Here is a 23,737-nt window from a genome sequence, read left to right on the forward strand (position 1 = left end):
AATGTAAAATCATCTTGTACTTGTACTGTGGGTGTTTTTACACATGCAAACTTTTAGTAAATCAGGTCCTCGAAATGCTGGTTTCAAAACAGATAAAGTAGGGCAATGTTAACTTTGGAATATTTGTGTCTGGATTTTAAAACAAAATGTGTGCCATGAACAGCAGTGCTAATTTACATCCTGTCAAAGGAATCCAGTTACAGTCCCATGAGAGATTTCCAGATGCATGGCTGGGGACTCGTTCGTTCTATACAACATGTTTACGGCACATCACAATGTCTGTCTCTCTGTGTGTGTGTGTGTGTGTGTGTGTGTGTGTGTGTGTGTGTGTGTGTGTGTATTGGCAGGTAATTGCATCCTGTCCGTCTGAGTGAGTAGCTCAAGCTTCTGCTGCCTCCTCCATTGATCTGAATGAGAAACTGGTGCATGTGGCACATTTATCACATCAACATCAGTGGTCCTTGCGGGAAGTTCTGAGTTGCCACAAATCAACCTACAAAATAAAACTCCGCCGAATGGACTATCAGCCACAGCCATCAACATGAAGGACAGCCCTCGAGTAAATAGGATTTGAAATCGCATGCAGCCTTTTTACACGGTGATACAAAAGCGGTGCAATCTCATAACTCTCATATCCGAACGCTAGTCTTCTGCCTGTTTAGTGCCCATCCCGTTCAGCCGCCCATTAACACCACCATGCTCCCTATGCTACTAATTTGGTAGAGGGAACAGACAATATAGAACTCCTAAGTGACCTTTTCCAGTTTATCGCTCCCCCTTAAGTCTGTTTAATGGAAGAGAGTCATCCCCTTTTGCATTGCCTGACACAAATAAGATTTACTGTCCCAAAATAAAACTAATCCGAAGAGGACGGTGCATAATCAAGGCCTGATATTTCAAATAAACATTTTGATAACTTGATAACTAAGCTGGTCACATTAAATTGTATTTTACACCGAAGTGTACGTGTGATGTTAGAAATACAAAAAACTATTTACTGGCTGAATATAATAAAGAGAAAAATGTTAAAAGATCCACTAAATCCTACGTGGGACAAACGCTGTAGAATAAACGTTGGCTCAGTGTTCAATCGCAAAATCATTGGCTGGGCTTCGTGCCTGTGGGCAATGTGTTTACACACAAAAGCTCCTCAAAAAAAAAAAAGAAAGATCAAACCACGACAAGCTCCTGCGGCACACACTTTATCTGTGCTGGATAGCATTACAACTCAGTTTAATGGCTCGACAGAGACACATCACAAGCTAAATCACTTCAAGTGCCAGGGGCTGATCTCTCTCTCTCTCTCTCCCCCCCAACCCCCCTTCCCTCCCCATCACAGTGAGATGACACACACTTAGTATCAGTCCATACAAATAAAACAATCAGATTAATTTATCCATACTGCTTTCACTTAGCCAAACAGCAAGATGGTCCAACTGGAGCAAATATCAGCGTAGCAAACTCCAAGATGGAGTAATAATTCTGTGCTAGGCTTCCAACCTCTAAGGTCACGTTTTCAGACCACTGAGATACCAATAATAAAATTATTTATATAGTTAGGTCATTTGGAAGAGTTATTTCATAAAATGTTCACCAAACTTGTTGTATGAAACTGATTTGCCTTTAGATCCTGGAATTTGGTTTATATGTTGTTGAAACAATGATAACTACCCAGGCTTTTTTTTGCTGTAGTGTCAGAATAATAAAATATCCAGATGAGAAGTGAAATTTTTTGCCTAGTTTGCACTTACAGCATTTTGGCAGACGACAATTTTTCATGTATGCAGTTAAGTGTTAAAAGACCTCACTTGTGGCAACTTGGTAGTGGTGGGATTTGAACTCATGACCTTCAAATCAGAAATGCAACCTCCTGTCCACTGACCTAACTTCCCTCTTTACCTTAACTACTACTTTACTTAGTTCAATTGGTGTGTTTTTGTGCGTCTAATCTGAGGAATCAGCTAGCGGGCATCAGACCATCAACTGTAACAGCTAAATACAAAGAGGCTAATATTAGCATTCCAAAGAGCATAAACCCGACTACTGTCCCAATTAGAGAAGACAAACATAGTTAACAATAGCTATCAAACGCTTCCTTAGATCATGACAAAGCTATATACCAGCTAAAAGTATAAGTAGAATATGCTCTTTTAGAACTTATGTGATGGGGTAGAGCATATGCAGCATTTGTGTAGCATGCACACACTGAGCAGCAAGCTGATACTTTCACTGGAGTCAAAGAAATCGATGGAGACTCAATAAGTAAAAGTTGGAGCGGAAGTTACGAAATGTCATGATACTCCACCTGGTTTGAATCTGTCTGCTGTCAATGAAATTGTCCACTTCAGCACTACACCCAGATCCTTTAAATCCTGTCCATCATAAAGACAGTCCTGTAGTCAATGCCAGTAAACAGAGGATACGCACACACACTTGCAGCAGGTTTGGTTACAATGATCTAAATAGTAAGAATAATAAAACAGCTGCTCATGTAACTCCTCTGACATCATGTGCAACATGACTAATCATATGTTCATACAAGTGGAACTGCCCAGTGTATTTATCCCATGTACTACTCTACGTATGTTTTGCCTACAATCAATATATTTTGTACTGTTCCAAGTTTAAATTAGAAATAAAGAAACAGACAAGAGGAAAGACAACAGAGGTGAGCCGAGAAGAAACTGCTAGTTTAAAGCTAAGTTCAGTAATTTGCTAAACTGTATGAATAATGCATGAAATGACAGATCTTACACAAACACCCCCCCCCAATCAAACCCAAGACCAGTGGTGTAAAGTATATGATTAAATACTTTACACCATTTTTTTCATTAATTTTTGGCTACCTTCTTGTTTTACTGGGTATAAAAGATATTAAAATTTATTCTCTACTCAACTACATTTCTGATTCGATATACAGACGCTCTCCACCTTACGGACAAGTTACGTTCCGAACGACCATTCGTACCATGAATTTGTTCTCAAGTTGTTACTATGCTCGTTATTGATTTCGCATCTCCTAATAATGTAAGAGCTATAAATTTTATCAGATAATCAATAAAATAAAAAAAAATTAAAAAATCTAAATACTGTATACAATATTTTTTATTCAGTAATTAAAAATAAATTAATTAATTAATTAAAAAAATCACGTAAAAAAAATTATTTCACCCTAGTCCAGTGCGAATCATGTAGACTCGTTACAGTAGACGACTAGCTTGCAGCAGCTCTCCTCAGTTTAGAATTTTTCAACTCTGAACAAATGTAAATTTGAGGACAGATTTGTTCATGTCTGTGAAGTCTGTAAAGTAAATGTCCGTAAAGTAGGGAGCGGCTGTATGTACTTTTTACTCCACAGGTACTCAACACCTCAGCGTACCACTCCTCACGCTTTTCAAACTGTTACTTGAGCAGTGAGTACATTTATCCAAAACTGATAGGAAGTCATATGTAATAGGCAACTTGCAGTTTAATGAAGCAGATAGAAGAACAAAAGTCTGATGTCTGGTGAGGTCCGGTGGGGAACACAACCCGAGCCAGTGCAATTTCCGATCTCATTTATCCACTCTTTCATACTGGCTTTCACAGCTCAGCTTTTTGGATTTGGAATAATCCCAATTGGCTTCCTCTGGCTTGATCAGGATTCTTTGAAAAATACAAAAAATAAATGGTCTCTAAATTTGGACACGAGGCATTTCGAAAGACAGTCATGGTGTCACTACCATGGCAGCATTTACACAGCTGTCATTAATAATAAGATAAACAAGATTAGAAAGAGCTTATACACTATGATAGTGGAAGTTTGTGGACACCTGACTAAGATTTATATGTGCTTTCTAACCATCACATTCCATTTTAGTCCCATTTGCTCTTATAATAACTTTCCAACTTCTGGGAAGATGTTTCACTAGATTCTGGAGTGTGCTTGTGGAGATTTGTTCATTCATTTATTGACATAAGTATTGGAACATCTGACCTTTCCTGCCATATGTCGTTCTTCAACAGGCTGATACCACAAAGTCAGAGACACACATTTGTATAAATGTCTTTGCATTAAAATTTTCCCTTCTCCTAAACTAGCAGATCCAAACCTGTTCCACCATGACAGTGTGCACAAAACAAGCTGAATGAAGATAGAGATTTAGTGGTGAACCGTTATGTGTTTTTTTACTTTTACTTAATTCGTATAAGTCCTTTTTTTTTAACACTTGTCAAGTATCTGTCCTTTATTAGCTAATTATGGTTTTGGGAAACGTTTAGTTTGCTACATGTAACTCATTCATTAGGGTTGCACAAGCCAGTGCACTCTTTAGTGCTGGTCCCGAGCCCAGATAAATAGGGAGTGTTGCTTTGGGAAGGGCATCCGTTGTAAAACATGTGCCAAATCAATATGTGGATCACAAACCTGAATTCCATACCGGGTCAATAGAGGCCTGGGTTACTTTGCTACCCGTGTAATACCCTAGTTTTTCCTACATACAGTTCAGAAAAAATATGCTGCTCCTCACCACTTTGCTACATCACTTGTATTTTAAGGTCCTCTCATGGTTTGTCTGTGACACTAGAAAACACTATTCAAAAGTGTACAATGTGAATTAAAGAATGAAATACTAGATATCTTGAATTATTAAAATGGACAGACAGACAGACAGACAGACAGACAGACAGACAGACAGACAGACAGACAGACAGACAGACAGACAATCGTTATTGAATAACACAATACAGGTACACAGCAATGAAATGCAACTCTCATTGATCTCATTAAAATATATTTCTCATTGTCATTACGATACTTAAATATATTGCATATTTGAAAGTATGAACCTTTGTACTTTTATTTATGTAGAACGGAGTGATTTTACTTTTACTGGAGGCATATTTAAGCAGACGATTTACACGTTTACTCAGGTACACAAATGGTGTTCTTTATCCACCACTGTATATATATTACAGAGAAATATATAAAATATTGATTTTAAACTAAGACCAGCGAGTGTTTCCCCCTCGGGGGTGTTTTTTTTTACCGAGCTCATTTTCTGCTCTTTGATCTGTTAAAGACTGGAAAGAGCCACTTTCAATATTTCACTGCTTCATTCCATTCAGTACATTACAGGCATTCTCGCATTAGTCATTTGTAGCCTCATGTGGCAAGACACTGGCCTTGGTCCAAGTTTATCCCTTTACTCAACGCCTCACATGAATGACAAAGCTTGCACACGCTGGCTTTTATCTCTTCACCGGATCAGTGATGTGCACCTATTATAAAGCTTGCATATTGCAGTTGCTATTACTTTAAACAAATATGTTTAAAAAAAATAATTTATCTGGTAGATTTGAAAATATGGAAACCCCCATTGGAAGAAATCCAGACAGAATATTTTTACATGGTGTATGCATTTGACTAATTTTAGCTACAACATGAAAGAAAACAAGATGATTGAAAATTAATATGGGTCAGGACTCTTGTATTGCATGTTGCACTGATTTATAGTGATGGGCATAAGTATTTATACACACCACTGTTTTTTCTATTTATATCATAGAGTTACAAACTGAAATTTAGCTGAGACTTAACTAGGGTAGTGATGATGATGATGATGATTATCAAAAAGATGGCAATTACATAAATATTCAACCCTAGTGCTATGAAAACAGTAAATTAGTTCTGGTGCAACCAGTTACAAGTCACGTGACCAGATCTAATAAACACACCTGTTCCTGGAAGGCCACAGAGGTTGCTAGAGAACATATCAAGTGGTTGCTAGAGAACTACTTAAAAAGTTCTTAACAGGAATCTATCAACACATACATTGTAAGCTTTGAAAGGTCTTAACCAGGGTTTAAGCATTAAATGCAAGACTAACACACTAAATATTAAAAATGCGGTATGACCGTGACATAGACAAGACAGAGAGAAAGGAAAGGAAAAGCCAGTGACCTGGTATAAAGAACATTAGTCAAAGGAGCAACCAAGAGGCGAAGGATACCTCAGAAAGAACTAACGATCGATATAAAAAAAATCTAAATAAAAAAAACATCAGATTCAGCAAATAATGAAAGGATAAGTTCTCTGCCTTGATGAGACCGAAGGTAAACATTTTGTTCTTGGCACAAAGAGTTATGTTTGGCAAAAACCCAACACTGCTCAACATTCTGACAACACCATTCACACAGGTGAAGCATGCTGGTGGTAGCAACATGCTTAGTGTTATCTTTGGCCACTTGTTTGCTTGCCTGACTACTATCTTCATTCCCTTTAAATTGAAAAAGCAACTTACAATTAAGTTGTCACCATAAAAATTCTAGCAAAGGTTCATGATCATGTCAATGGTTTATTAACGATTGAGGAAAAAAAAAAAAAAAAGAAGCCGTTTTGTAAAAAAAAAAAAAAAAAAAAGTTCACACTCTGGACAAACTGTGTGATTCACAGCTCAAAGGCAAAAAGCGTTTAAACACATTATAATAGCATTTAATCCAATGACAAAGGATAAAATGCAATTACATGAAGCTACCTAAACAAACCCATGGTAGAAGTCTGGAGTCAGACTCAGCACCTCGGCACCACTGCAGAATAAGAAACCTTCCAACAAGCAAAAGAAAGCATTCCAGTCTTTCAGGTTTCAGCTCAGATCCACCTCAACCCTGACCAGGATTAAGCAGTTACTGAAGATAAATAAAAAAAATATATAAATGTATTTTAAGTGTCTGGAATGTTATTATCTGTTTGATTTAAACTAATTAAAAAGTAAAACAGTCACTAATTTGCTATAATATATGTCTGCTGTGATAAAGAAAAAATCTGAAACATTTAGAAAAACATTGAAACTCTCAGGTTTGAGATTATTTCATCCACATGGCAGAAAGACAGACAGAGTAACAACAGGAGGGCAGGCGGTGAGCACGAGAGCTGGCAGCGCTCAGAGGAAACACCAATCTCCTGCCAATTGGCTGATTTGGGTCAGTAGGTAATCGCACTACAGGATCACCAAGAGCTCAGTCACAGATCATCACTTAAGGCCATGTGAGCCACAAGCACGTTATCAGAGTCAAGGATGAACAGTGCAGGAGAGAAACAAACGAAAAAAAAAAAAAAGTGCTTATGCCAACATACATACATACACACAAGAACTGTATCTAAAGCCAGTCTAATGCCTTGCTGATTTCATACACAGTTCTCCACGTAAATCTATACAATAGCTAAGCTGCTCAACCAATCATTTGAACCTTGCTTTTACTTGATAAAAATAAACAAATAAATAAATAAATAAATAAATAAATAAATAAAGCTATTTCTTGAATTCAGAACTGTTGTACTATTTAACACGAAAAGTTTTCTTAAAATCTTTTTGTTGTTTTGGACAGTTTGTCATTTTAAAAGGATTTCTCAAACCATTTAAGCCAAGTACTTCATCAGGCTAATACACCTGCCCATTCACACTGACGACTTCAGAGAGAAAGTAAAGACAAATAAAGCTGTTACAATTCCTTAAACTGCTGTAAACACATTGTATGCTGGTATAATTACATTCATGCTTCTCTGCTTCTCTATGCTATAAACCTGCTTCAGACAAAGGCATACGTTTGGAGATGACCATTGAGCATTGCTGCATTATATATGTCTGTTTTCTCCTAAAATATATGCTATCAGTTGTAAAAACCTGGCTTTGAAAGCTCTAAATAGCTGAGTATTTGTGCTACTTACTGAACATATTACACAGGGAATTGGTAGATCACTGATTAAGACATTGAACTTTGGATCAAAAGGTTGTGAGTTTAAATCCCAACACCACCAAAGTACCACTGTGTGGCTCTTGAGCAGGGCTCTTGAGCAAGGCCCTCAACCCTAACCTGCTCAGCTGTATAATAAAACATAGGTGTAAGACACTCTGGATAAGGTCTACCGATTGCCATAAATGTAATTATCTCTCCCTCAACATGCGACCAAAGCTTTGCTAGAGATCTGTAATATACCAACAAAGTGGAGACACCTTTATTTACTATGCATCTAAACTGTACCATTTTGCATGAAAAAGGCAAGCTAGGTAACTTTTTAACAAGTTTTTTCAGCTTTTGAAGTTTATATTTCATTTCTGTAATTTTGTAAGCTTTATTTTAAATTTTTTTGATAAACAATCAACGGCCACTTTAATAAACACACTTGCCCTGCGAAGTAGAAAAACCTCTGGAGATTATCATATATAACAGTCTATAGAATTTACACACAATGGTGGATAAACAACATTCAAAAGGTTACATGGATGCAAGTAGTTCAGTTCTTGCTAGTCAAGAAAAGGAATCTGAGGCTACAGTAAACATGGGCTAGGATTAGAAAAAAAAACTCCTGAGAAAGTGTCCAATGAGTGTATATGCATCATTGTTTGTGGGCTTGTTGGTTTCCTTACACTACAATACTATGTACTATTGTACTATTAATTCCACCTTCTATATAACGTTTTTAATTACTTGTGTGTGTGTGTATAATGACTTTTTATACAAAGTGCTCTATGTATAAATGTAATTCTTATTTTTGCACATGTATAACCATCAAATACCTTTGTGAATCCAAAGTGACTGAAGAAAAATGCTTTTGTGCAGAAAAGTGGTGGATTGGACACTGTTCATTTCTGCTGCTGATTGAGAATGATCTTAAGATGTCTGATAAGTAATCACAAATGACTTGGTCTCACCCTGGGATTTTCACTTAATTGAGCAAGAGCTATGTGCAATATGTTTGGACTTATAACTACTTATTGGAGGTCTTTTTTTCTTTTGTATTTATACACTAATACATATTTTTACTATATCTCTATTTTTTATATATATATATTTGCACATTTCTTTTTCTTTGCTGCTGTAACAGAAATGTCCCCACTGTGAGACAAATAAAGGTATATATCTTATATTATATTATTACTTGAAATAACAACAGTTAAGAAAAAGTGCTTAAACACTTAAACTCAAAGTCGATGAGGGTGTTTAATGATTCTCCTGACTGTTTTGATGAAACACTAGGACAAACATCTCTCGTGAGGCATTTTATTGATACTAGCTTAGCAAAACAATATTTTTCACCAAAAATCTTGACTAATGCTAATTACCAAATAGTCAAAACATCACAAGCAGAGTAATAAATGTCTACATATTTTAGCATTTAGGGCATTTTTTTTAACAAGACATATATTATCCCAGTAGGACCATAAACTAAGACCAAAACTATGACCTCTGTCCCTTGGAACAGAAAGAACCACACAGCTACATTTTTTAGATCATGGGAATAGGCTGAAGGCCATAGCAAGCATGAAATGTAAAATTTTATAATTTTATAATCAGGCCAACGTGTAATAATCTGACAGATCACAAAGATATAACCTTAATCAAGTACACTGTGGGCTGCATTAGGAGTCACAAATTTCACACGGCTTTTGAGCAGACACTGTTTGGATGCTAGATATTAGGATATTTTAGGATAGGATATAGGATATATTAGGATATATCAAGAAATTCTTGATTCTAATTGGCCCGAAGTTGTTAATTGAATTTCTTGAATAAGCGTCGTTCTAACAATGGTTAGCATATAGATACCCAGATTTAAAAACCAAAACAGACAAAAAAAACGTGTACTTGTTGGTTTGGTGAAGCTGTCTGTGGAATGCATATTGATGTTTTCTAACACTGGAAATTCTTCAGCATTTTGCTGTTCTCTGCTTTAGAAGAAAACAAGGTTGGGGAGAATCGTTATTTTGTCTGTAGCTGTTCTAGCGAAATGTTTTGCAACATTAAACAGAACTATAAATGGACCAAAAGGTCTTATATGTCATTATTTAATAAATAACAGTGTTATCATACTGCTGTGGTATAAGAGAAGTAAGACTACATCCACAATGCTGGTGAATTGTTTTGCTGATGCTGGTGTTTTAAAATAGAAAGGCACTTTTCAGACCAACCTGGATAAATGTAACCTTAATTCTCTTATACCGCAGGCTTAAAAATTCATGAAGTTTTGATCTGCATCATTTCAATCATTCATTTAATTTATGTCTCTTTAAATGAATAAAATTGTAAGTGCTGAAGGTTAAACAAAGCAACATTTCTTACATGTAACATATCGTTAGGCCTTGAAGTAAGCAAGACACAGTCTGATTGTTAAGGCAACAGCAAATAGAGCTTATGATAAAAGCACCTGCAGGTGCTGACTCCGCTGGCCTTACAGTGAATGCCTTTGACCCCAGCAACACGTAATACGACGGCTAAAATTTTATTGGATAGAAACTACAACATATACAGATACTTGGTAGCGCTGCTCCTTAAAGCAACATTCCTAAGAGAATGCTATTAAATGAAGAGAATAAACTATTGGGAATATTTACCAGATATTATGGACAAAAAATATATTAAAATGTGTCAGTGGTTCTGATAGAGTTTAGGCCAGCAGCGAAGGCCTTGCTGGCTCTGACCGCCCACCTCCGGGTCACATGACCAAAGATGCATGATGATTTCTGACTATGTCCGTTTTCTTAATCTATTCTATAACAAAAAACAGCATTTTTTTAAGTGTATTTACTTGAGAGCGAAACCCCGAAGGCCAAATTTATCTGGATTTAATGGGATGAAACCTAAAACACTGCAATGTTTAAAAAAAATAAAAATAAAAATCAACCAGTCCTTAATCTAATTATTTTTTAATAACAGATGTTTTGTTAATTATAGAGTAGGTAAGCACCAATTACATGTTTTTTATTATTTTCACTTATCACTTGACACCTGATAACAACTCAACATACATACCAAATGTGCCTACTCTTACTGTTGCTGAATTTCAATTGCAATGATATGTAATGTCTTACTGTCCTTTTTTTTTTTTTAATCCGAGGATCGTGTTGTGTTGCTTAGTATCGCACGCACGTGTTCACAAAATAAAACATATCATTCATCAGATTAGAAAATAGGTTTTGAATGTTTCAGGCTCACAGATGATTAAAAGAGTGGTCACAAAGAGATACCAATACAGATTTAATACTCTTTGAAATTGATCCCAAACTCTGGAACTCCAGCGGGCAAAAAAAGCATTATTTTAAAGGTTTAGTGTTATAATGATGATGATAGAAGAGAACACGGTCCAGCACATCACTCCAAAATCCTTCACAGGTATTTAAAGGAGTTATGATCCAAAAAAAAACTACAACTGTAAAAGCATGTGATTCCAATCTTTTCCATCGTTCTCCTTAACATGATCCCTTTGTGTGAGGACAGGGGCAAGACATCTTGAAAAAGAATATTAGAATTAAAATTTTTTATTTATTTGCAGTGGAGGTAGTAAACTCAAAACATACAGGCATTTAGTCTGTTATTAATCTGTACACTGCTGTAAATAAAAAAAAAAAACACTGTAGAAAAAATGAGGGGGTGGGGGGTAAAAATTTGGTTAGAAAATTTGCATCAATTTGATCATCAGATTTTAGATTGTTTGAGATTAGTCTGGGTGATGACCCAGAGGACAGAAAAAAAAACACATTCACACACATTTAGAGATTAGTAAATGTCAAGTATCACAAACATGAAATTGTGGAATTATAATTTACAAATGATATTTGATACAGCTGTTATGTTTAGCACTTGACACGCCAATTCATTATTATGTTCAAAAGTCAGAGCCTCTCCAAGTTAACCAAACAACACTGTAGAAGATTTCTTTAAAATACCAATAAAGTCAGCAAAAAGGGCCGATTTGCATTCTCTATAGAATCCAGAACACTTTGCTCATCTATTTAATAACCCTTTATTGCTCTCTGCCTTTTTCCCCCTCAGTCTTTTTCCCCCTTTTTCTCCTTTGTGTTGTGTAATAGAAACAGTTTCTATTAGTAGTGCATTTTAAGAAGCCTGTAAATCAATTCAAAGATCAGATTTGTGGAAACTCACCAGCTTCTGTTAGGCAGCTGAAAACAACATGCAGTAACAAAAGGTTAAGGTTTATGTGCAGATTTGTACAAATTACTACCAAAGTAAAAAAAAAAAAAACAGATTTAAAAAAAAATGCATGATTGAATAAAATCATTTGGCCTAACAATTTGACTTTAAAAACAGTATGGTTGATTTAAAAAAATATTTTGCAGCAATCACTTGACATGCAATAAATGCAGTGGTCACCAAATACGTCAAAGACTCCCATGCCAAATGCATTGTGTGCATTTTCTGAGCACCAGCCCACTCTGGTTTGAGTATTACAGTTAAAGTTTTTATGTTTTGCTTGCTTATATTAATAAAGTGAAGTGATATTGGATCTGGCATTCATATCAAGAGTGGACAGTTATGTTACATTTTACATAATGTGGTCTTAAAACTAGTGGGGAGATGTACATCTCTTACTTCCTGATTGCTGCCATGTCCTCAAAAAAAACAGCTGAAACTGAACTGGCTGCAGGCGTGAACTACACACAAACACACAATTGAACAAGTGACCTTCCTCAAAATAATCTTCCGGAAGCCAGGATACTAGATGATTTCCGCTTTTAGCAACATATGCGCATATTACGCTTTTAGCACAGTGAATGGTGATGTGTTTGTCTGATTTTAGCTAGAATAGAAACTGAGAAAACTGTTCTTCTCACTGTGAAATAAGTTAGTTAAGGATTTTCTCTCATCCTTCAGTTTGCTTGTCACCTGTCAGTTAAATGTTTTAATGTATCTGATTGTTAATTTATGTAACAAAAATGTCATTAGGATTTGTCATGTTTTAACAACAGATAAACCAAATTCTGTACTTCAGTAAAAGTACTAACACCCTGATTAACTATCGCTCCATTAAAAGTACTTGTTTTATACACCGTGGATCGTGTACATCTGACCATAACATTTGTATGTGCATTTCCTTCCCATTTGCTGTTATAATACCCTCTACTCTTCTGGAAAGATTCGGGCCTAGATTTTGCAGTGTGGTTGTGTAGCGTTGTGCTCATTCAGCCAAAAGGGAGTTTGTAAAATCAGGCCTTTGGTGTAGTCAGCAGTCCAATTCATCCTAAAGGTGTTCAATAGGGTTGAGGTCAGAGCTCTATAGCACTTCAACCCATGTTAGCCATGTGCACATGGCACTGCCATGCTAGAACAGGATTCGTGTCTCCTAGTTCAACTGAAGAGAAAATTAAATACTACAAGTGCGTGCCTCCAACTTTGTGGTAGCATTTTGGGAAAGAACCCCATATGGCTTTTATCTATATAGTGCACTTTTACTTGAGTAAAATTATAAAAAGTTTAAATGCACTGATCTATGAGAACCAATTTTTTTTTTTTCATAATTGATGCAATTCAGAGTTCCATTAACCAAGCAACATGGTTTTCTAAAATGTAGTGGAGTGAATACATTACAATGTACAATTAAGTACAGATGTAATAAATATTTCCCAATAGTAAAATACTACAATGAAGTACAAACACTTAAAAATGTATAAAACTTATTACAAAAAAAATTGAATTCAAAAGATACCTCAAAAATCAAAGTGAGAAAATGATGCGGCAGGCTAATCCATTTTGTTGAAATTTGAAAAAAGACGACGAATGTTGTCTTAAAGTTTCTCCTCCCAGATCCTGACCAGGGTATTCATAAGCTCCTGGACAGTCTGAGGTGTAACCTGGTTTCATCAGATGTGCTGAAACAATGTCCCAGAGGTGTATTATTTAATTTAGGTCAGGAGAGCATGAGGGCAGGTCAATGGTATCAATTCCTTCATCGTCCAGGAACGGCCTGCATACTCTCACCACATGAGGCTGGGCATTGTCGATCATCAGGAGAAACCCAGGACCCACTGCACCAGCAGTCAGATTGGGTCTGACAATGGTTCCAAGGATTTCATCCTGATATCTAATGGCAGTCAGGGTGCCCTTGTCTAGCCTGTAGAGGTCTGTGCGTCCCTCCATGGATATGGCTCCCCAGACCATCACAGACCCACTACCAAACTGATCATGCTGCACAATGTTACAGGCAGCATAACTTTCCCCACAGCATTTCAAGACCCTTTCATGTCGATCACATATTCTTAGGGCCTGCTCTCATTTGTGAACAGCACAGAGCGCCAGTGGCGGGCCGGGCAATTCTGGGGTTCTATGGCAAATGGCAATCGAGCACCGCAATGCCGCACAGTGAGCACAGGGCCAACTAGAGGACATTGGGCCTTCAGGCCACCCTGATGATATCTGTTTCTAACTGTTTTGTCAGAGACATTTACACCAATTGCCTGCTGAAGGTAATTTTGTAGGGTTTTGGCAGTGCTCATCCTGTTCCTCTTTGCACAAAGAAACAGTTATCGGGCCTGCTGAAGAGTCACAGGGTTGTAAAGGACACTTTACAACCCTGTCCAGCTCTTCTAGAGTAACTGCCTGTCTTCTGGAATCTCATCCATGCTTTTGAGACTGTCCTGGGGAACACATCAAACCTTCTGTCAATGGCACAAAGAGATGTGCCAACCTGGAGGAGTTGGACTGTTCGTGCAACCTCTGTAGGGGTCAGGTATCGCTTCATGCAGTAGTGACACTGACCATAGCCAAAAGCGAAGCTAGCGAGAAACAGTCAGAAAATATGAGGAGGTAAAAAATGTCAGTGGCCTCCACCTGTAAACCCATTCTTGTTTTGGGGGTCATCTCATTGTTGCCCCTCTAGTACACTTGTTTATTATAATATACCAAAGCAGCTATGACTGATTAACAACCCCCTCTGTTAACTTACAAGATCAATATTCCAGAAGTAAAAAAAGAAAAAAAAAAAAAGTGAATGTGAGAAGTGATCAAAAAGTTTTCCACTGCTCAGATTTGAGCAGTATATATATATATATATATATATATATATATATATATATATATATATATATATATATATATATATATATATATATATATATATATATATATATATATTTATCAAGATTAATCGCATGATTACCCTGCGATTAATTGCACTAGGTTATAGGCAAAACAAATAGGAATTCAAAAGTAGTATATAATGCATCTTTATTTTAAATGTTCTGCTAAATTAAAGAAAGTGCAATAATATTTGTTGTGCAAACACTAACAGCAGTATTTCCTTTACACAGTACCATTTGAAATAAAATATTTTGTGTAAATCTCAACTTAAACAATACAAATATTAAACTAAAGCTTAATATTTAAGTATTTGAACACCTGAGAAAGTCATTGTTAATATTTGGTACAGTAGCCTTTGTTTGCAATTACAGAGGTTAAACGTTTTCTGTAGTTTTTCACCAGGTTTGCACACACTGCAGGAAGGATTTTGGCCCACACCTCCACACAGATGATCTCTAGATCAGTCAGGTTTCTGGCCTGTCGCTAAAAACAGAGTTTGAGCTCCCTCCAAAGATTCTCTAATGGGTTAAGGTCTGGAGACTGGCTAGGCCACGCCAGAACCTTGATATGCTTCTTTCAGAGCCACTCCTTGGTTATCCTGGCTGTGTGCTTCGGGTCATTGTCATGTTGGAAGACCCAGCCTCGACCCATCTTCAATGCTCTAACTGAGGGAAGGAGGTTGTTCCCCATAATCTCGCAATACATGGCCCCAGTCATCCTCTCCTTAATACAGTGCAGTCGCCCTGTCCCATGTGCAGAAAAACACCCCCAAAGCATGATGCTACCACCCCCATGCTTTACAGTAGGGATGGTGTTCTTGGGATGGTACTCATCATTCTTCTTCCTCCAAACACGTTTAGTGGAATTATGACCCAAAAGTTCTATTTTGGTCTCATCTGACCACATGACTTTCTCCCATGACTCCTCTGGATCATCCAAATGGTCATTGGCAAACTTAAGACGTGCCTGGACATGTGCTGGTTTAAGCAGGGGAACCTTCCATGCCATGCATGATTTCAAACCATGACGTCTTAGTGTATTACCAACAGTAACCAGCTCTTTTCAGGTCATTGACCAGCTCCTCCCGTGTGGTTCTGGGCTGATTTCTCACCTTCTTAGGATCATTGAGACCCCACGAGGTGAGATCTTGCATGGAGCCCCAGTCCGAGGGCGATTGACAGTCATGTTTAGCTTCTTCCATTTTCTAATGATTGCAATTTCCCCGTAGCCCTTTCCAGCCTTATGGAGGTGTACAATTTTGTCTTTAGTGTCTTTGGACAGCTCTTTGGTCTTGGCCATGTTAGTAGTTGGATTCTTACTGATTGTATGGGGTGGACAGGTGTCTTTATGCAGCTAACGACCTCAAACAGGTGCATCTAATTTAGGATAATAAATGTAGTGGAGGTGGACATTTTAAAGTCAGACTAACAGGTCTTTGAGGGTCAGAATTCTAGCTGATAGACAGGTGTTCAAATACTTATTTGCAGCTGTATCATACAAATAAATAGTTTAAAAATCAAATTGTGATTTCTGAATTTTTTTTTTTTAGATTATATCTCTCACAGTGGACATGCACCTACGATGACAATTTTAGACCCCTCAATGATTTCTAAGTGGGAGAATTTGCAAAATAGCAGGGTGTTCAAATACATATTTTCCTCACTATATATATTAAACACACCCCTAACCTCAGTACCCATTAAGAATCTACTGTCTGTATTTATATATATATATATATATAATACAATACAGACAGTAGATTCTTAATGGGTACTGAGGTTAGGTGTAGGTGTAATAAGATAAGAACAATATGAGTAGTTGATACCAAGACAAAGTGCATAGGACTTTTTGGTCAAAATTTTATAATACTATATGATTACTGAGTCAGGGAACATTAAAATATGGTGTTCCCGAGCTATTGTGAGTCACCCAGACAATCCTGTATTAGTAATTCAAAGTCAGAGCTGTATTAGGGCGTGTGTACAGAATTGCCAGAAAATTTGCATTTGTACATCATACACCAGTTTTTAAATGTTAATCATTACGTTTCCCCAAATTCAGGCCCGAAAGAAGTCCACCACATGCTGACTGCAAAAAGCTACAAACTAGGGTATACTAGGGTATGCAAGAAAAAAAAAAAGGATCCATGACCGATAGTTGATGGGTTAAAGAACCCATGAGAGCAAAAGAGTAATGAAAACTGTTGGTGTGTCTCTCTCTCTCTCTCTATCTCTCTCTCTCTCTCTCTCTCTCTCTATTTTCAAATATGTAGCTGTGTCTAACATCCCTGGAGAGGCTCAAGGAAAACCCCTATATTCAACCCATGGTTCAGCGCACACAATTAAATAAGAGACACACCTCTTTTCTGTTCTACCAGAGCTTTATTTTTAGCTAGCTAGCTAACAATAGCCAAATTGTTCAATGATGTAGGTTATGAGAATAGAAAGCTCTTCATTGAGACATTTTTTCAGTAACTCAGAAAATGTGATGCAGTGCTAAATATCTCTCTACATGTTTGGCATCATCCCTGTTTAGGCATATCACAAAGTATGAAATCATGAGGTTAAGGCATCACAATCTTGAATTCTATTTGAATATGTAAATTTGCTGACAGTAACAAAGCAAAAATTAGCCTTATATTCATTATCATTCTTAGTAGCATTTTCTTCCAGAAAAGCAGTCTTCCAATGGCTTTCAAAGTTTCATTTTTAGCATCTACGATTACATCATTTGCCTGCAGTATTGGTAAGTCAGTGATTAAGATGTTTCTGAAGACTTCTAATCATAAGGCGGCGAGTTGAATCCTAACAACATCAAGATGGCACATGGGGCCCTTGAGCAGTAGTCTCTCTGGATAAAGGCAGCTGCCAATTGGCATAACTGTAAATGTCGGAAAAATGGGAGCTTGTAAAACTGCTCTCAGATCTCTCATATACATTGCAACACAAACAGATTAATGCTGAAAGAAAACTTTAAACCTGACAGCTCTGTCACTGTTTAAATCGTGACTTATTCAGTCGGTCTGAAGTCCACCCGAAGTTCGAATGAAGCGAATGAAAAACCGCAGAAATTGCCAATAACCATGAAGACTGTCACAATTGGACATTTTAAGTAATCCTGTGAAGATTACTCTGCAGATACTGAAAACTACAAAAGGGTAAAAATGCAAAAATCGCAAAAGTGGCATTTATAAATGCTTCTGAAAGTCATGATGCATGGCCTCATTTATTGGCAGCGGAAATTTGCAAAAGATGAAAGATTCGACGCTGTGAGTGAATCTAAATCACACTATCATCAGGAAAAAAGGAAGAAGAAGACAAGCATTAAAGAGCCTGGAGCTAAACAGTACAGGCCTGTTTAGCAGTGAGCCAAAGCTAATAGGATTATCACACTGCTCTATCGTTCACGCTGAGAACATTGCCACTGTCAGCTACACAAAATCCCATTAACACTCCACCTTTCTCTGCCGTAAAATGGGTTCAAACAGCCAAAGAGGCCAAAGCCGAGGCTGGTAGTGACAGTCCTGGATGCGCGAGTCATCAGATATATACGTGATACTGACACTGATACTTCAACGTGGCACTTAATTAGAGAAGTGAAAGCACTTCAAAAGCTACGGACAAAGATTTGCACATCTGTTTCATTCCACTTCAAATTGGTGGAGGATTCCTTTCAAACTTTTAAGTTCTTTCAGATTTCTTTTTCCCCAAATGGACTTACGATTAAAATAGGCTTCCATCCCATTGTTAACAAATCAGTGCGTTGAATACCTCTATGATTGACTGTTTGCTCTATTTATGGAGGCTTAGCAGAAAATTCTCAGTAGCAACTACTAAAACTAAACCCAACTAATGAAAAAATGAAAGCCATCCATCCACACTCACACTCACACACAGACACACACAAAAACCAGTCAGGAAGAAATGTGCAGTTCTAAAACAGATGACTTCCCCCCCAGATGTGGCGCCACTAGTAACTATGCTTCATTTGCATTCACCAAATTCTTTGCCCAAACATGGGCCATTTATGCTTTAAGAGAGAGAAGGAGACGTGTGTTTTCGTGAAAGGAATGATAGGTATTATTTCTACTCTGTCCAAACACATCAAGACTTAACCTTCCCAGAAAGTACTAATACTGTTCTCTGGTGCTTCATCTCAAAAGACCAAACAAGGCTGTGTTAAGGGGAATCGTGAGGGTAGAGCTGAGATGGGCACTCTGAATCTAGTGTGCCAATACACTGGGCACTTGCTCTACAGCCTCCCAGGCAGCGTCTATATTAAACAGTGATCTGGAGATGGGCTGAGATGAAAGAATAAAAAAATAGCATGTGCAAATAGCATAGCAAAGCATGCTTTGATCAAATATAGGTAGAGGAGCAGGAGTATTTAGGTGAATTGGGATGTTTGGATGCTGTCACCCCACCCACTTTCACACATTCACTCAGCTTTGGTGATGATTGAGTGGCAGGCTGCCTTATATCCCAGAGCTCTCGTGTCTGTGTTACCTTCTGGTAATCTATTTTAGTTATGCGGTCATACGTAGTCTTGCCAAAGTCCCTGCAAGGACTATAATCGCAATGTCCATTGTCAGTGGCATTATGTGACAATTAGCATAACAAATAATCTGTGTTTCTCTCTCCCACAATGTATGACTGCGGTAGAGGATGGCTCTAAATCTAGAGATCTAAAGATACATGAGACTACTGTGGATTGTTCCACTTAGGAACCATAAAGGTGGCTTTGAACTGTAATTAATATAAACAGTTCTGCTACACCGGCTTAGGATTGCATTTGCCACGAGCAGTTTTGCACTCAAGTGTACATCGGTAAACAGATACTAAATCTCAAAAATGATAGAACTGTAATGAATGGATATTCTGTGTCAGCCTGATGAGGGCAGGTTCCCTTTTGAGTCTAGTTCCTCTCATATCATCTCAGGGGGATTATAGTTGCTACTGTTGCCACTGCCTCGCTCATTAGGGATAAACTTTTTAAGGACTAATTTTGGATTTAATAATTTACCCTTAATTAGTACAATGTTAATTTATTGTGCTTTAAATATACAGAGATTTTAAATGAGTACCACCATTATTTTCTTAGTTATTGTCCGCTGTCCTAATGTTATTAGGATGGAAAAAATAAAACTTAACCTGACTGAAAAAATCAATCAGTAATTCAAACACCTAACCTAGTCTAAAGCTGATTCAGTGCTTTAGGCCATACTCAGGCTCAGATGGACACATATGTGAATTTGAGTTAAAAATAAATAAATAAATAAAATCAATAAATGCATTCCCTTTGATGACTACACTACAAATTGCACAACCAACTTTTGCATTTTCCATTACTGCATAGTCTTACACAAGCACTGACACTTTATTTATGACTTTGCTTATGTCAACTGTACATTTTTATACACATACTACCACAACTGTTTATCACATGTCAAAAATACAGCCTTAAACCTGTAGGGTATTTATGTACAGTTATTCTGCACAGAAATATTAGTCTGTAAATACTCTGAGTTCTGGTATATGCAGATTCTTTTTTCTAAACTGTATATATTTATTATTCGTCATTATTTGTGGTAATAGCATGAGTGGTTTCTGCACTTTTACAGTCTTCTGAACTGTAAAGCTTTTGTGTCGCGCTTTTGTTTTTGTGACAATTTTCTCTTGGAAATTATAAATTACTCTCGACTCAACTTGACCCCTAAGGACATTGCTTTGTGCAGGAAAATGTTTGACCCTGAACATTTTTGAACATCCCAAAATTCTATATACTCAGCAGCCTTTTACTAGCATTCAACTAGTTTATACATTCCCTTCTTATGCTAGCTAACAGTTAGCTAAGAGATAAAGATGCAGTTAATAAACCTTGGCTCTTTTCCCCATGTTTGTATAGTAGCACTAATTTACCCTCATTAACTAAAACTAGTGTCCAATCTTCCTTGTACTTTTACTTGTGTACTTTAACTAGTACACACTATGTGAGTTTAAACTTTATCAATTTAGCTTTAAAAATTTCATTTGAATTTGAAGCAACTTACACGTTTACCAGATTATTTATTCAGATGAGTAATTGCTCGTTTTCTTGAGTAACAATTTGGGTAATTTAATTTACAACAAGTTCCTAAACAAAAAAAAAAAAAGGATGGCAGAAAAATTATTAGACATACTGAAGTGCAACAATTACTTCAGCTAAATAGCATGTAGGTTTAACAGGCAAAAAAAATTATATCATAAATTATATTACTATTATATATACAGTGAGGAAAATAAGTATTTGAACACCCTGCTATTTTGCAAGTTCTCCCACTTAGAAATCATGGAGGGGTCTGAAATTGTCATCGTAGGTGCATGTCCACTGTGAGAGACATAATAAAAAAAAAAAAACAGAAATCACAATGTATGATTTTTTAACTATTTATTTGTATGATACAGCTGCAAATAAGTATTTGAACACCTGAGAAAGTCAATGTTAATATTTGGTACAGTAGCCTTTGTTTGCAATTACAGAGGTCAAACGTTTCCTGTAGTTTTTCACCAGGTTTGCACACACTGCAGGAGGGATTTTGGCCCACTCATCCACACAGATCTTCTCTAGATCAGTCAGGTTTCTGGCCTGTCGCTGAGAAACACGGAGTTTGAGCTCCCTCCAAAGATTCTCTATTGGGTTTAGGTCTGGAGACTGGCTAGGCCACGCCAGAACCTTGATATGCTTCTTACAGAGCCACTCCTTGGTTATCCTGGCTGTGTGCTTTGGGTCATTGTCATGTTGGAAGACCCAGCTTTGACCCATCTTCAATGCTCTAACTGAGAGAAGGAGGTTGTTCCCCAAAATCTCGCAATACATGGCCCCGGTCATCCTCTCCTTAATACAGTGCAGTCGCCCTGTCCCATGTGCAGAAAAACACCCCCAAAGCATGATGCTACCACCCCCATGCTTCACAGTAGGGATGGTGTTCTTGGGATGGTACTCATCATTCTTCTTCCTCCAAACACGTTTAGTGGAATTATGACCCAAAAGTTCTATTTTGGTCTCATCTGACCACATGACTTTCTCCCATGACTCCTCTGGATCATCCAAATGGTCATTGGCAAACTTAAGATGTGCCTGGACATGTGCTGGTTTAAGCAGGGGAATCCTTCCGTGCCATGCATGATTTTAAACCATGACGTCTTAGTGTATTACCAACAGTAACCTTGGAAACGGTGGTCCCAGCTCTTTTCAGGTCATTGACCAGCTCCTCCCGTGTAGTTCTGGGCTGATTTCTCACCTTCCTTAGGATCATTGAGACCCCACGAGGTGAGATCTTGCATGGAGCCCCAGTCCGAGGGATATTGACAGTCATGTTTAGCTTCTTCCATTTTCTAATGATTGCTCAACAGTGGACCTTTTTTCAACAAGCTGCTTGGCAATTTCCCCGTAGCCCTTTCCAGCCTTGTGGAGGTGTACAATTTTGTCTCTAGTGTCTTTGGACAGCTCTTTGGTCTTGGCCATGTTAGTAGTTGGATTCTTACTGATTGTATGGGGTGGACAGGTGTCTTTATGCAGCTAACGACCTCAAACAGGTGCATCTAATTTAGGATAATAAATTAGTGGAGGTGGACATTTTAAAGGCAGACTAACAGGTCTTTGAGGGTCAGAATTCTAGCTGATAGACAGGTGTTCAAATACTTATTTGCAGCTGTATCATACAAATAAATAGTTTAAAAATCATATATTGTGATTTCTGGATTTTTTTTTTTTAGATTATGTCTCTCACAGTGGACATGCACCTACGATGACAATTTCAGACCCCTCCATGATTTCTAAGTGGGAGAGCTTGCAAAATAGCAGGGTGTTCAAATACTTATTTTCCTCACTGTAATATATATATATATATATATATATATATATATATATATATATATATATATATATATATATATACTTTTGATAGTCATTTTAAAATATAAAACTTCCTTTGGGATGCATGTTAAAAGTTGAAGTAAAGCTTTTTGTGAAGTAAGTCAAAGTACCATTTAAAGCAGTCATATCATTTTTCTCTAGCACAAAACACGGCCATCTCTCTGATACGCTAATAAGTGAACTCGAATATCTTTTATATGTGGTGCTAGAACAGGACAACAAAGCTCATAGCCAAAACATTTTAATTTGTTTGGCAAGGTCCCATATACAATGTTCTACTTGATCATACACTTATTTGTTTCTGTTAGACTGCATTAAAGAACAAGCAAGCAAACTCACCATATGTCATTACATTGCATCAGCCAGCTCTATTGAACCTAGTCATGTTCCCAGGCATCCAAAACGCAGGACTGGGCAGCACACTGGAGCTTTTAGTTGTCAGGTGGGCTAGCTAATAAATTTATGATTGCAATGTTTACTGAAGTCTGACTGCTGCTGTATTTTATGTGCTCTCTATGAACACACACATGAAATAACATAGCAGGCAATCCAAATGCCCAACTTAAACCATCAATAATAAACAATATCTCTGTATATTTAATGTCTTTAAAATGCCCAGTTTAAAAAAAAAAAAAAGCACTTCCAGATAAACGTATGTAGCAGACTGTCCACATGCCAGGATCCATTAGTATGCATTTGGATATTTACTTGAGCTTCTCAATAAGAGTACCACTGATCAAAGTCTCCACAGGTACATTAACACAAATACGCATAGATATAGTTGAAAGCTATGAGCACCCAAACAACAGCCAACAGCAAAATTATCACATTATCTACAGAAAAAACTTCAGAGAAGCAAAATGAAGCAAGGCAATCTATCTAGCATTAAATATGCATACCATAAAAAGGCACAGCAGAAAAACAAGGATGGCGGTTGTTTGTATGAACTACTTTTTTACTAAATATAGAGACC

The 23,737-nt window shown here is 37.2% G+C and overlaps 1 protein-coding gene across 8 annotated transcripts in view; it reads right to left on the reverse strand.

Moving 5' to 3' along the window:
* Positions 1 to 23,737, reverse strand: part of lpp (LIM domain containing preferred translocation partner in lipoma) — a 244,430-nt gene that overhangs the window by 173,686 nt on the left and 47,007 nt on the right. The window lies entirely within an intron of this gene.

Source organism: Silurus aristotelis, assembly GCF_946808225.1.
Source record: "Silurus aristotelis genome assembly, chromosome: 2".
Lineage (NCBI taxonomy): Eukaryota > Metazoa > Chordata > Actinopteri > Siluriformes > Siluridae > Silurus > Silurus aristotelis.